This window comes from Cajanus cajan, chromosome 2 (assembly GCF_000230855.2).
Source record: "Cajanus cajan strain Asha chromosome 2, NIPB_CcT2T_4, whole genome shotgun sequence".
Classification (NCBI taxonomy): domain Eukaryota; kingdom Viridiplantae; phylum Streptophyta; class Magnoliopsida; order Fabales; family Fabaceae; genus Cajanus; species Cajanus cajan.
The window spans coordinates 61019570-61035167 of record NC_138518.1 but is presented as its reverse complement, the minus strand read 5'-3'; the positions used below and the strand labels follow the sequence as shown (position 1 = coordinate 61035167).

Below are 15598 nucleotides of genomic sequence, written 5' to 3'. Positions count from 1 at the left end.
TTTGATTGACATGCATCATATGCATAAAAAAAAATTCTATATTGTAGTTTGAATGTGGAGGTGAATTAATGTCTATATACGAATATATAAACATGAATGATGAGTATTGTCATATGAGAAATACGTGAAATTTGAAGTCATGAAGTCATGTGAATGTAATGCATTGAGTCTGATTGGCATACATCATATGTATACAAATAATTTTAAAGGGTACGATATGAAATACATTGCTAGAGAATGTCCCTTATGTAAAAGATTGGGAACCAACCATGGGAATAGCTCAATTTGGAAGTCTCAATCCTCCCCTCATGAGTATAAGATGTATCTTGCAAGACTTAGCTATCCCAACTAGATCTTGATAGTATGTCTTTCTAGTGAGAGGTAGATGGTGTGACCCAACATATACTCCTGGACTACTCTAGTGTATTGCTAACAGCAATGCACAAGTGAGATGTTTTTACTAGTGTCACATGCATGTTATCATGTAATTTGTGTCTATTGCATAATGCACTATAACTTTATCTATTGTTGTTTATTATGCTATGAATGAATAAGTATGATGATAATGTGTATTTTGAAAAAAGGGGTAGATGTGGTATAGCATCAATATGAAAAAGACGATACTAACTAGGTTAACACCCGACTTCCCATCAATCATATGTTTCATATCAATAGTTCTAATATTAAAAGAAAAAGTAAAAGTACATAGAAGGGAACCAAACCAAAACCCACCGACAAAACGAGTAAAGAAAAAAATACAAAGAAAATTAACCAAAGATAAAACTGAAACAACAAAATTGCACATACACAATAGCCACCTAGCCATAGACCTTAAATCAAGACTAAACCAGCAATTAGGATCCGAAAGTATTCAAGTATAAGTAGCTCTAATTCAGGAATATTTGGAGGATTTTGCAGCCCTTGATCTAGTTCTTGGTCTAGACACTGAAGGTTTCTTGTGACTATGAGCTTTATCCTTTTGAGAGGGTTGATCCACTTCCTTCCACACATATCCACTCTCTGCAAGGATCTTGAACTCTTGCTGGACAGAGGGAGCAAAACTAGAAAGCTCTTATTGAACATTATAGAAGTCAGCTATTCGATCAAGACATGGGTCCAGCAAAAAGCTACTCGCACTTGGACTCTTAGACTTAAGATCCTTTGGTACATGAGGCAGTAAATCCTCTTATTCATCTTCAGATTCGGTAGCAACATTTGCAATGGTTGCGAAATCTCATTTTATATGAGATTTTGTGTTTGCTGAAACATCAGAAACGGTAGCTTCACATTCTGCTATAGCATTGGAATAAGGTTGCGCTTGAGCTATGTCAACAGCAACATGCGAGACTAAAACTTGATCCTAATCAGATTGATGGTGCTGATTATTATCATTTGAGATCTCTTCCAAAGATGGCATGCCATCTAAAGAAGAATCGTTGCCACTTGCTAGTCCCCGAGAAGACTGAAAATCACGTTCAGCTGGTGCAACACTAGAAATTGCACCCTTCTGACAGCTAGAAGCTTGGATCACCGCATGAGATTCTGGAACAGCTTGTGCAGCAGACACAGAATAGGTGTCATCAACTAAGGTCGTTTTTTGCGATGACAGCTGAATGAACCTCTCGGTTTGCAAGATCTTTAACCGAGTCAACGACCACCAAATTGACCGGCTGCTCATCAAGCAATGTAGAACTGTAAATAGCAATAGCACGCTCCTCAACTCCAACATCCGAAATAATTTTTGGATCACTCCCAGCTGCATTATCCAGCAAGGCACTGTCCAGATTACGAATGGAGCCACCACCAGCTTTGAAAAGCTGTGCAAATCCAAAATTTATAGCAGCATCAACTTTTTCAGCTCCCGGGTTGTAAGGAAATTGAATAATTACATGAGAGTTTGGAAAAACCTATGCAGTAGAATCATTACAAGGAGCAAAGGTTAAAATAACTTTAATCGGTAAAACTGATATATCAACTTGATTAGCAACAAGATGTATGTCCAAGTCAGCTACCACTGAATCTAAAATATTAGAAAATTTGATCATTTCAATATTGGCTGGATTAGATTGCACCGCAGGTGCATCATGAGAGGTAGAGGCTAAAACCTTGCTAATATTTAGAGCCGAATTATATCCGTTTGATTAACATGATCACTAGTCGGAGGAGCAACTCCCGAATCAGTTCTTGGTGTTTCATTCTTTTCTGCATATTTACGTAAATCAGAAACTAGTTTTTGTGCAGTCTTTAAATTGTAGCTAGCACCACCTGTAGGTTTTTGAACTTTGCAAGAAGCAAAATTATGTCCAATACATTGGCAAGAAGAGCAAAAAACCAAAAGTCTTTCAAATTCTAAAGAAACATAAAATGCATAACTTTCTCTTTCAACCAGCAACTGATCTGACAAAGAATCTGCAAGATTGATCTCTACCAAGATTCGTGCAAAAATGTCCATATGATCGTTGTAAGGTTTGCTTGGTCTAGAGCTATAGGCGTACCAACTCCTGAATGTGTATTTGTGTATGGTATATCTGACTATATGTGTTGTTTTTGTTTGGGTAACCTGTTTGTATTCCTGCACTATTTTCTTGTGATTGTTATAAGTGATCATCCACATGGTATGTGTTGAGGATGTTGGTGATGAGGCCTAATCCTGAATGTTAGGTTTCTTTTATAAGACAAGTGATATCAAGGAGTAGTTAGGACTAGTTTAGCACTTGTTTGGTTCATTTACTTAGGAGAACATTAGTTTTTAGTTTTCTTGTAATTCTTTCGGTTACATTGTGTTATCATGTTCTTAAAGGTAAAAGTGTGTGGTATGGAAGTCACATCTTAAATCCATTAAATTCAAGAATAATTCACTTTTTGGACATAAGGTATTGTCTCACTACAATATTGCAATATGTGCTAATTCAATTCTATGGACATTAACACTTAAGCACAAGAACCTTTTCTTACTTAGAATTTGTTTTACCTTTCTTTCACTTATTTGTGTGAGGGATTGTGGAAATAATGACATATAAGTACTAATTATTTCAATGTTACTATTGACATATTAAATGTTTTTTTACCATTGGTAAAAGTATTTTTTTATTATTTGTCAACAGACTAATTCTCTTGATACTATATAGAGAGTGAGTCTTAAGAGAGATTATTATCTATTTTTCTAAGTTTTCCTTCATACTTTCTCTATTGTCTTAAAAAGTTTAAATATATCAAATTTTTACAACTAGTGTTTCAAAATTTAATTCCGTTGTCGGAAGTCGCTTCAAACTCAAAGGCAAAGGAAATAGGCGACGAGTTAAGTAACTTCAAATCTTTGTAACTCCAAACTCTAAGTTTAATAACTTCATTTCTTAGTACATATTTGAGTTTCTACTTAATGATAACCATTTAATAAATTATATCCTCTTTTCATATGTTTTTTAATTTTATTTTTTTACTCCTTCCAAATACGATTTTTTAAACTTAATAAACTCAAAATTAAATTTTAAAACTGGCACACCATAAAATTCAATATATTTAATTAAATAGATAAAATAAAATTCAAATGTCAATAAATTAGTTATCATCTATGCGGATATTTTTAAGACATTTAGATAAAAATATTTTGAGAGTCTCAAAATTCATTACATTCGGATGAAATTTTTCTCTCAATGTTTAGACCAGTTTTTTTTAAAGAAAAATACAAAGATAAAATAGATATATAACTAACGATTGTTATATACTAAAAAAAAAATTAAATTGAAGTATAATATATAATTTTCAATTTGGCGGCATAATAGAAAATCTAATTCACGATTTTAAAAATTTTAACTCTATGTTTGAGCCGATTTTTTTAAAGAAAAAATACAAAGATAAAAAAGATAACTAACTAACTAATCCATACGTATATGATTCTTATCTGTTAAAAGAAAATTTAAATAGAAGTGTAATATATAAATTTCATTTTGGCGCCATAAAAGAAACTCGATTATGAAATTTTTAATTTTATCTTTGGACAAATTTTTTTAAAGAAAAATGCAAAGATAAAAAACATAATCGACTCACCAACTCACATGTGATTCTTATCTCTTAAAAGAAAATTTAAATAGAAGTGTAATATATAGATTTCATTTTGGCGTCATAAAAGAAAGTGTAACTCATGACTTTGAATTTTTTTTAACTCTTTGTTTGGGCAGATTTTTTTTTTAAAATGCAAAGATAAAATAGATAATTAACTAACTAACTCACATGTGATTATTATCTACTAAAAGAAAATTTAAATTGAAGTGTAAAATATAGATTTCGTTTAGGCGCCAAAAAAGAAAATTAATTCATTACTCTATATAAAAAATGAGCAGTATTGTAAACGAAACCAAAATTCAACTTGAAAAGGAAAAAGTCTTGAAAAGTGATTGAATTCAAAGCTAGTCCCAAATTAAACAAGAGGAAGAAGAATGTCTCAACAACACAATCACAATGGTGAAAAGGGTGGCTCCAACACAACTTTCAATGACAATCATCAATTGTTGAATGACTCTGAAAAACAGTTTTTCAATGTTGCCACTCAAGTTCTTTCCAAGCCATCGGAGGAGTCATTATTGATTGATAATATTGAGTTTGATATGGATGAGTTTTGGAATTATGTAAATCATTCACCTCCAGTGAATGAGTTTTCCCCAATGTTAATGCAAGATAATACGGATAAATTAGTTGTTGGTGAGACATCAAATGTCATTCATGCCGAGTTAGATATCATCAAGTTATTGAGTGATTCAAATAATTCACCAGTTTCAATTCGGCGCAAGAAATATGTTCATTGGAGTGATGAAGAACATAGGTATCTCACAATTAAACTTTTAGTATTATATTTTTTCAATATTTAATTTTTTATTATTTATATTCTAACATATGTTTTCTCGTGTTCTTATTATTGTTTTGAATTTTGTATATAGGTTATTTCTAGTCGGACTTCAGATATATGGTAAGGGAGATTGGAAAAATATTGCAAGATATATTGGAACAAAAAAGGCAAGCCAAGTGTCTAGTCATGCCCAAAAGTTTTTCAATCGGTTGAGTGCATCAAAGGAATCGAAGAAAAGAAAAAGCATCCATGACATAACATTACAAGACATGGATACAAGGATCCCTCAGCACATTTATGAATCAAATGGGGTTCTTCCAACTCCAAATTTTGCGATGCAGGCACAAAATATGCAAGAAACACAATATGTGTCACAAGACTCGCAACTCAACCCACCAAGCAATGTGCATCATCCAATGGAGGAATATAAATATTTTAATAATAAAGAGCCTCAACACATTGAGCATCATAATTCCATTTCTTGTCTATCTCTTGCGGTACAACAATTCCATAAATGCAACAAAGACAATTATTGTTGCCCTTCAACCTCCAAAAATATATGACTCATCTCTTGAATATTGTGAACCTTAGTAGAAACTCCATGTATAGTTTTCATTCTCTCAAGTTATGTATGGATGGTTTAATTTATTTTTTTTGGTGGCAAGAGTAATTTTTTTAAGCAATTGATAGTGTGATTCTTGGCACAATAGAATTGCTAAAATAGTCAAATATGAATCTAGAATATATATTCTATTGGGCAATAAATTATGAGAATTTTTTTTAGAAGTTTGACTGCTGGTACAATTAATACTGAATATGTTAAATTATTTTTTTAGCTTCTTATTTTATTTAATTGTTTGGCTCTTCTATTATTAAAAGGTTTAGTTAAGTTTCTTAATTTCTAAAAATGACCTAATATATTTCTTTTGTTTGATTGATTGACAATATTATTATTTTTACATATGATGCAATAAAAATTGGTATGTATCGTTACATGTGGGAAAAAAAATTTTGAAAGCGAAGTAAGACGAGTTTAATGTTTAAACCCATAAGATAAAGATGAGGCATGAAGGTGGTGGTGATCATGAGAAGTAGCCTATTAGGTTTCATGTAATGGTGGCCTAAATTGGCCACAAGTTATAACTTAATTAATAAAATAACAAGTGAAATGATGAGATTTGGATGGAAAGAAGAAACTTAATTTTTTTTAATTAATTTTAATAATTTTATCAATATAAAAAATGTATATCGAATAAACATATTACATTTAATAAATATAACGACATTTTTTAATCTAAAACTTACGTGAAATCAATTTCACTTATATAAAATATTAGCTTGTGAACAAGGGATTTTTTATTGAAATTTTATGCATATTATATGTAATAAAACAAGAATTAACATTTATATATATATATATATATATATATATATTAATTTAAATATCATTAATTACAATTGGTAATCAATTAATTAAAAGAAATATTTTTTAAATGTTGATACCATACAAGGAAAAATATAATTCAATTATAAGTTTAATATCAAGCAAAAAATGTGATTAGGAGAGATTCTATTAAATGTGCTTAACCAAGTTCTTTAATGAAGTTTAGTTATGAACAAAGTTGGTGACTTCGTACTAATAATATAATATGAATATCCAAAAAAGTATCATAAGAGAAAAAATAGAATTCAATTATTTGTATGTGGTTATCAAAGAAATAGAAGTTATTGATATAGAGAATTTGACATTTTTTTTATTTGCTAAGGTAGTATAACTTATTTTCATTGGATCGATTCCTATAAGAATAAAGTTGTAACACCTGTTTTTTAAGAAATAATAATATTATTAATATTATATTTTTATTATATTTTTGGCATTAAAAATATTTGGTTATTATTATTATTAAAGGAAAAATATTTTTTATTCTTATTATTTTATTAAATTATTTTAAGAAAAAAGAGAAGCGGGTCGGGAAGTATAATGAGTTGGGTTGACCCGGCCCGAGAGAATGTAAAGAAAGGGGTTATCAGGTTAACCTTCATGAGTCTCATTTGGCATTTTTTAAAGGAGTATGAGAAAGAGAAAGGAAAAGAAAGAACTCTGAGAGGAGGAGTCCTCAAGAAGAGATCAAGAACAACTTTCACTACACCAGGAGTATTCTGATTAACGCAACTAGGTACAGGAGAAAATGAGATCTTTATATTCAGAGTCGAATGAGGGAATGGGTAAAAGGAGAGCTCCCTGGGATTTTTTAGTAATTCTATATTGTTTCTATTTGGACGTTTAATGGTTTTAATATTTTCTGGATGAAATTATATTGTATTTCTGGTAAAAATTATTAGAATTGAGGTTCTAGGAGAGAGATCGAATTATTGAAATGTATCCATGTGTTAGGGTTCTTTAGGGATTGGGGATTTGCCAATTAATGCATGCTCTGCTGAAATTGATGATGTGTGTTGAGTTTTCATGTGAAAATAAGTGTTTTGACCAATTGTATTTCTAAAATAATGTATTATGTGTTTCGTTTGGATTAATTTGGGTATTTCTGGTTGTCCCATAATTCTAGAAATCATGTTGGCACCGGGCTTAATTCGTTGCGTTGGGCACACATTCATGGGATGAATGTGGAATTGAAGATATTTATGTTGGTTAAAAATATAATTCTGCCAGACGTGAAATTACAGAATGGCTACTCGTCGGGTGAAATTATAATTTTGCCAGGCGTAGTGCTTTAAGGGGGTCTCGACTAGGCCTTAGCGTTGGGCGAGATGTCTGGGCATCAGGTGTGAGTTTCTGGAATAGTTATCATCGGGCAAAATTAGTATTTAAATCAACTGTGAATTGCAAGATATGTGTATGACCTATTGGTTTATGTGGAAATGTGTTGGTTGTGTACGTGATATTGAGTTGGATTGTGAAATGTGGTGTGAAGCTTTGGCATAGTCATATACGTGACACAGTGTTGGACGTGAGATGCGTCAGCATGGGCGTGTGCATGATACGCTACTAGTTATGTGATTGCTTTGGGCACGGTCGTATGTGTGACACAGTACTGGATGTGTGATGCATCAGTATGGTCATGTGCGTGATACGGTGCTAATAGTGAAACTATGTAATTTTCTCTGTGTTTTTCATTCAATGAAATATTTATTTAGTTAATCCTTTTATTCTTATACTTAATATTTGTTGTGACTTGATCAACATCTACATGATTTTATAATTTTAATCCAGGTTGGAAAATCCTTTTCAAAATTACAGCCTAAATAAAACACTGATAATATTTATTACCAAAAAATTGAATAAACCTTATCAGTCAACTTTTTGTCTTTAACCTTAATGCATGATTGTTTAACAAAACTTATAAAGGAACTAAGGTTTAAATATAATTGTGGACTATACAATTAATTATATAATTACAACATTGAATAAAAAATTAAGAGATTTTTATATTAGAAAAGTTAGTGAATCAATATTTGTATTAAACACCGAATGTTTTTATTGTAAATTCAAACTCTTTACAATTTATTACTTTAGTTTATTTTTACTAAAATTTATATTTCTTGTTGAACAATTTCAAATTCTTATTAAATTATTTATTTAGTACTATAAATTTAACTTAATAATTATAACTCAAGTTCTTGTTTCTGTCTAATTTATCACCTATGATAATTGTGATAAACTTGTCAAATATATATATCAAAGATATATATATATATATATATATATAACTTAAGCGTGTATGAGACTTAAGTTGTATTATGTTTAATTATTTAGCACTTATTATTAGTTGTTTAAAAATCACTCGATTGTTTAACTGTTGCTCTATTTTGTTTAGAGATTGCTCACTTGATTATTTTCGATTGTTTAGGTAATTTTCAGTTGATAAATTCTCAATTGATTATTTTTAGTTGTTGTTTATATGTAAAAAGAGAATACCATGAGACTCAAAACGTCTAACTTTATAATTAAATATTAAATTTGAAGTATCATAAACAACTCTATTTTAAATGAGGAGAGATTTGTTTAGTTTAAGAAAGTCTATCTAGACTTACTCTGTTTAATAATTCATGTTCTATATCAAATCTCAACGATTTAACCGTTGAATTTAAAGTTCTTAATGTACCTATCAAATCTGCAATTTTTTTAAAAATTTGAAATTATTTTGATACTTCGTTTCATTAATTCAAATTGACGGATAACATATTTTTATGATTATCCGTCAATTTGAATTAATAAAACGAAATATTAAATAATTTTTAAATTTTTAAAAATTTGCAGATTTGATCTGTACATTAAAAACTTTAAATTCAACGATTGGATCGTTGAGATTTAATATAGAGCATAAATTATTAAATAAAGTAAGTTTAGATAAACTTACTTTTACGATAAATGGATCCCTTCTCATTTTAAATACTATAATAATAATATTTGATGAACTTCAAAATTGATTCTTATTTACCACTCGAACAACAAAAAATAATGCACTAACTAATACAATTTTCTTTTAACTTCTAAGTGCATGTTTAATTTGGCAATATAACATTAACTGCGGCTAAAATTACAAGGAATTGCATTTAAAAATGGCTAAAAACTGCTGCATAATGTTTAATTTGGTGTATTTTACAGCTGCTAGAAGCACTAGTACAAAAGAGGTGTACTACGTCGGATATTTTGAGCTTTTTACGTCAGAAAATATGCCGACGTAAAAGCGGGAGACGTAAATTTTACGTCGGATATGCAAAACTGACGTAAATTTACGTCGGACATTACGACATCCGACGTAAAAAAGTAGGAAAAAAAATAATAAATAAATAATAAAAAAAACATAAAAATCCTAGCAGAACGGCCCGTTCTGCTTGCAGAACAAGCCATTCAGCTTCGAAGTAGAAAAGTGCTAACGAAACCTTGATTCATACCTGAGGAGCAGCAACAATGTGCAAATGAGTAACAAAGAGTTCATCCCTCTGCAAAAGATAAAAAAACGATTCAGTAACAAAGGAGAGGGAAAGGATTTAGAGAGAAAAAAATGAAAAGTGATAAAGAGTGAATGCGCGCGGTGTGCCTCGCGCTCTCTTATTCAAATTTGCGTCCTTTTTTACGTCGGACCTGGTAGGGTCCTACGTAAAAAGTCCAATCTACGTCGGACACAACACATCTCCGACGTAGATTGGACTTTTTACGTCAGACCCTACCAGGTCCGACGTAAAAAAGTTCGCAAAAATTACAAAAATACCACCGCATATTTTTTACGTCGGATTTTTGTATTTCTGACGTAAAAGGAGTGACGTAATATGCTGATTTTCCACTAGTGAAGCCACCAAAAAGTTACTCCTTTGGATTTGAATATAAGAAAAAAAAACTTATTAAAGCTAATTAAGAAAACTTGTTTACCTCATTTAATTTTGTTAATCTTATCTGAAAAACAATAACTTATTTTCATACACCATCTTCCTTGAGGGACTTTGAAAATACGATCACAACTAAATAAAAGAGTATTATAGAGAAGATAATATTAAATAGAGTGGTATCTATTTATATTTAAGATCAATAAAAATATGAAACTTTTTTATTTATTGTTGCTTATATTCATAATCAGATGAAGTACTTATAGAATCATAATTACTAGGGTTAGCTTAGTGGTTGGGTGGAAAAGTATTAAGTAGTTAGAAGTTAGAAATATGAAGACCTAGATTTAATCCTTATTGTGATCATCTTTATAATCTTTTCTATCTTTACAAAAAAAAATTGAAGTATTTATATTAAATTGTCCAAACATTTAATATAAATATTAAGTATTAAGTAGTTACACTTATAAAGTGAAACAATTGAGGAAAATTTCGTTAATACTTAATTGAATTTGGCATGTCATTTTCTATGGGAATACTTTGGTATATCAAGGGTGGGTAAGAATATTTTTTTAGAGGTTGTTCAAGAAAATTTCTAATTAATATAGGTTTAGTTTGGATAAATTCCTTAAAAAAATACTTTTAGAAAGGAGAAAAGAAATAAACTTTTTTATAAATTAAAATTAGCTAATACAGAAATTAATTTATGAAAGTTATTTCATATATAGTTTTTAAAAAAAAAACTATAAACTAAGTTGTACATAAAATAATTTCATTTCAAAGTGATATTTACACAAAATGATTATATTTAATTGCAATTAATTGTACTCGTTAAATTTTGAAAGATAATTATTATGTCATTTAATTGAGTTATTAAAAAATATCACTACAAGAAAATTATCGTAAAATGACATATCCTATAGTGATACAGTATGTGTCACTAAAAACTACTTTTACCTACTCAATAACTATAATATATATTGGTATATTATTAAAAAAATGTTAGTATAAACTATAGTGACACACAAAATATGTTATTATATATCTAATTCAAAATCAACATTAAAACTCTGTGTAACTATATGTTAAATAGATATATACCTACATATATTATATTTATAGTGACACTTTTTGTATGTCATGGTATCTAATATTTCTTATAGTGTATTATTTTTAAATTTGTTAAAGTCATCGGACCAATAATAGTAATTTTATATTTTAAAGAGATAAAAATCAAAAGAAAAATATTTTATAGGACCAAAATCAAAACTTACACATTTTACAAGCACCAAAAATATATTACAAAGACTAAAACTAATGTTTGCAAAATTATAGAAAAATAAAAAAAAAATTCAAAAACCAAAATTGAAACTCACTTATTTTATAGAAACTGAAAATATATTTAAAATTTAATTATATTAGAAAAACAAAAAAAAATAATGTTTACAAATTAAAAAAAATGAAAAATAAAAAATAAGAGCTAAAATTAAAATTCACTTATTTTATAAACACTAAAAATATATTTAAAATTTAATTATATTATTATTTACATAAAGAAATTCGTGCATAACACGACTACAGTCTACAGTAACTAGTATTTTATAAAATCGTTTAGGTGTGCGTATTTCTTTTAAAGTTACTTTTCTCAATTAAGCTTGATAGCCTTCTTCCAATTTGGTTCTTAAAAGTTTCTTTTGCGATTAAGTCGTTATTCTTATACATCTTTCCTTCCAATATCTTTATGAAATATTCATTCTTCTCCCATTACGGTCTTAATAGATCAAGAATACAAACCTTAACAATCAAATCAAATGCATGGTCAAAATAGATATGACTAAAATACGATAAATTTTAGCTTAGTGACTTTATTCAATAAAAAAATATATATAAATTATCGACGGATACAAATTTATCAAAAAATTTATATTTACGATATATTTTATTGATGAAAAAAAATTATAAGAAAAGTTATATTATTGACCGATAATTTTCGACGAATACAAATCTGTCAAAAAATTTATATTTCTAACAAATTTTACCGACGGATAATTTGCAACAGATACAAATCTGTCAGAAAATTTATATTTTCGACAGATATATCCGTTGGTAATTTCCGACGGATATATCCATTGGTAATTTCCAATGAATTTATCCGTTAGTAATTTTTTACAGATATAAATCTGTCAAAAAATTTATATTTTCGATGAAAAAAATTCGTAAAAAAAGTTATATTACTGATAGAATATTTTCAAAAAATTTGTATTTATCAAACATGTAATAATTTTTTACGAAAATTGACAATCATATATTAAAAAAGATCAATAGAATTTTAAATATCTATATATATATATATATATATATATAGAAAGAGAGAGACGAGGAATCAAATGACTCACAAAGTAACTCTTGGTAAAGTTACTGTAACGACCCGCCTTGGTCGTCACACTACGAAACAACAACTGAAACTACTATAATATATACCAAATAGTATATCAAGAGAATATATATATATATATATAAGAAAATATATACATCAATCCAACCATAGAGGCTCAACAGGCGAAATAAATATATACAATGTTGACAAAATACTACTCCAAGTTAGCCTACACAAAAAGGATCATCTACTCCAGCACCTATCGCCAAGTGGCCTCCAAACAGCTCACAACAACCTATCCCTGCCCTGCTCTCATACATAGTATGATCATCGCAGTCCACACCACATGAAAACATGCAAGGGTAAGCTAGTTAAAAGAATCAACATATATATAAGCAACTTACAACACAATAACACTATCATCCTCAACGGTTTCATATACAACACATAACAACACACAACTCAACTACAACTTCACAACACAATAGCATATATATATATATATATATATATATATATATATATATATATATATATATATATATATATATATATATATATATATATCTTACATCAATACAAAATCAACTCATCAACAACTTATGCATCGTCACGCATTATAACTCAGAGATCTCTTACAACATAGGGTGAGCAATCTAAGTGACTAGGTCCTACCGAACCAACAACACAAAACCTTTTTGGGCTTGCTAGGTAAACAGCAAATTTGGATAAAAATCCACAACACGATAATGGTTTCTCAGACTTTGCCACTTAAACAAGGAAGTATAGTACTATGTCAGGATAGGACAACTGGGTTTAAGCCTACCACGATATTAGCTAGCTTAACTAAGCCACCTATGGGATTAGCCTATCGACTATTCTCCAAATACTACAACCCTTCGATACTCGATTAGGAACTAAGTTTCCGACTTCGTACTTTAGTTGAATTGGTTGCTTGTAATCGGTATATAGCTCGACCTGACCCCTATACCGTGGTCACTTCTTACACATGTGTCTCGACCTTGTCCACACACGGGACCAACTAAGTCCTAGAGGAGAACAACACATCATCCACTCCAAGGGACAACTTTCCAATGAGGGTTTTTCAACAAACTGAGCTTTTAGAGCACCACAACTTTCTTAATCCACACAATGGGATGAGTAACTTTGAAAACTTCTTCTCTAGTCCTAGTGATCAACAACTCATCATCACAATATAATCAACACAGTTTTCAACTCATCATCTCAATCAACTTTTAACTTGAACAGCACAGTCAACTCACAACTATAACAACACAATTTATCAACACAGCAACTCATCAACACTATTTAACAACACCACAGCTCATTCAACTCATATAACAATACAAAACATTTTTGTCACAATATACATCTCCTATTATATATTTACAACTCATTTATCAAGCCAACTTACACAATATAACAACATAAATAATTTAAACACCCAAAATAACTATCAACTTAACCAAATCACTTAATGTGAAATGGCAACCTTCACCTAAAATAGCATAAATGAAATTATAATACTCCTATAATTCTCACTCTTAGCTTAAATGAAAGATAAGAAGATTTCCTACAACTCTCATGAATACATCAAGTCTTAATTCTATCATATACCTTGTTAAAAATTATAAAAACCTCAACAACTATAACTAATGCTGGCAGCTTGACCCCTTTTTACTAAAACATCCATATCTAGAGTTCTAGATCTCATTTTTGGGTGATTCTAGTACCATTGGAAAGCTAACATCCAAGGCTACAACTTTCATGAAGGCCTCAAGACCAAATTCGGCCATCTACACTCACCGCTTCAGCGATCAAATCAGCGCCTTAACTATGGATTTTTGCCAGCTTAGTTTCCTTTCCACAGCCATGGCTGTGAATCCACAACCATGGCTGTGAATCCACAACCATGGCTGCAAGTTTCTGCCACTCCAATTTTTTCCTACATCCATGGGTGCAAATTTGCAGCCATGGCTGCAAGTCTCTGCCACTCCATTCCCCCCCCCCACAGCCATGGCTGCAAGTCTCTACCATCACATTTTTTCCTCCACGACTATGGCTGTGAATTCACGGCTATAGCTGTAGGTCTCATAATTTTCTGAAATCCATGGTTTCACCTTTGATTTTCACTCAAAATCCATCAATCTTTACCCCTAAACATGATCTACCTTCATAATCTTCACTCATTTTTTTTATACAACTCAGAAATCCCAAGAAACACCACATGTATGCACCAAGATTCAAGAGATCATCAAGAACAACCACAAAGCACTAGTACAAAAGAGACATTTTACATCTGTTATTTTGGGCTTTTTACGTCAGAAAAAAGTCTAACGTCAATGCAGGAGACGTAAATTTACGTCGGCTATTTTAGCCAACGTAAAATTATGTCAGACATCCTCCACGTTTGACGTAAAATGGTTGACAGACAAACAAAAAAATAACCTCAATCCGTAAACACGTCCAAAAAATACCCAAATGCTTCAATCCAATCGGAGAGATAGGTCTAGAATAAAAAAAATGGGTCTTGTGTCGTGCACCATGAACGAAAAACGCCCAAAGGTCTCGTAATGCTATTGTCGGAAACCGCTAGAGAGGAAAATTGTGTCAAAACACTCGCGTGTAGGAATAAAATAACATTTTTACATAGAAAGATCAACACACGCATGAAAGCACTAACCTCAATTCGTGAAAACGCCTAACTGCTTCAACCCAATCGGAGAGATAGGTTCATAATCAAAAATGAGTCTCGTCGCCGTTGTCGTCGTCGCTCACCATGACCGAAAAACACCCAAAGGTCTCATACCATCGTTGCCGAAAATCGCTAGAGGAAAATCCTAGAGGAAAATAATGTAAAAACACTTGCGCGCACGATGAAGACGAAGATGTTGGGGGGGTATAAAACAATTTTTTACGTCGGGCCAAAAGGGGGTATGACGTAAAAATTGAAATCTACGTCGAACTATACTTCATATCCGACGTAGATTTTAATTTTTACGTCGGAAAGT

General features: G+C 30.5%; 1 long non-coding RNA gene across 1 annotated transcript; it reads left to right on the top strand.

Moving 5' to 3' along the window:
• Nucleotides 1–6581: 6581 nt before the first annotated feature.
• LOC145955319 (uncharacterized) lies at nt 6582–8024 on the top strand. The gene is made up of 2 exons (XR_014431943.1): nt 6582–7020; nt 7411–8024. It is a non-coding gene; the product is annotated as an uncharacterized LOC145955319 (long non-coding RNA).
• The last annotated feature ends 7574 nt before the right edge of the window (nt 8025–15598 follow it).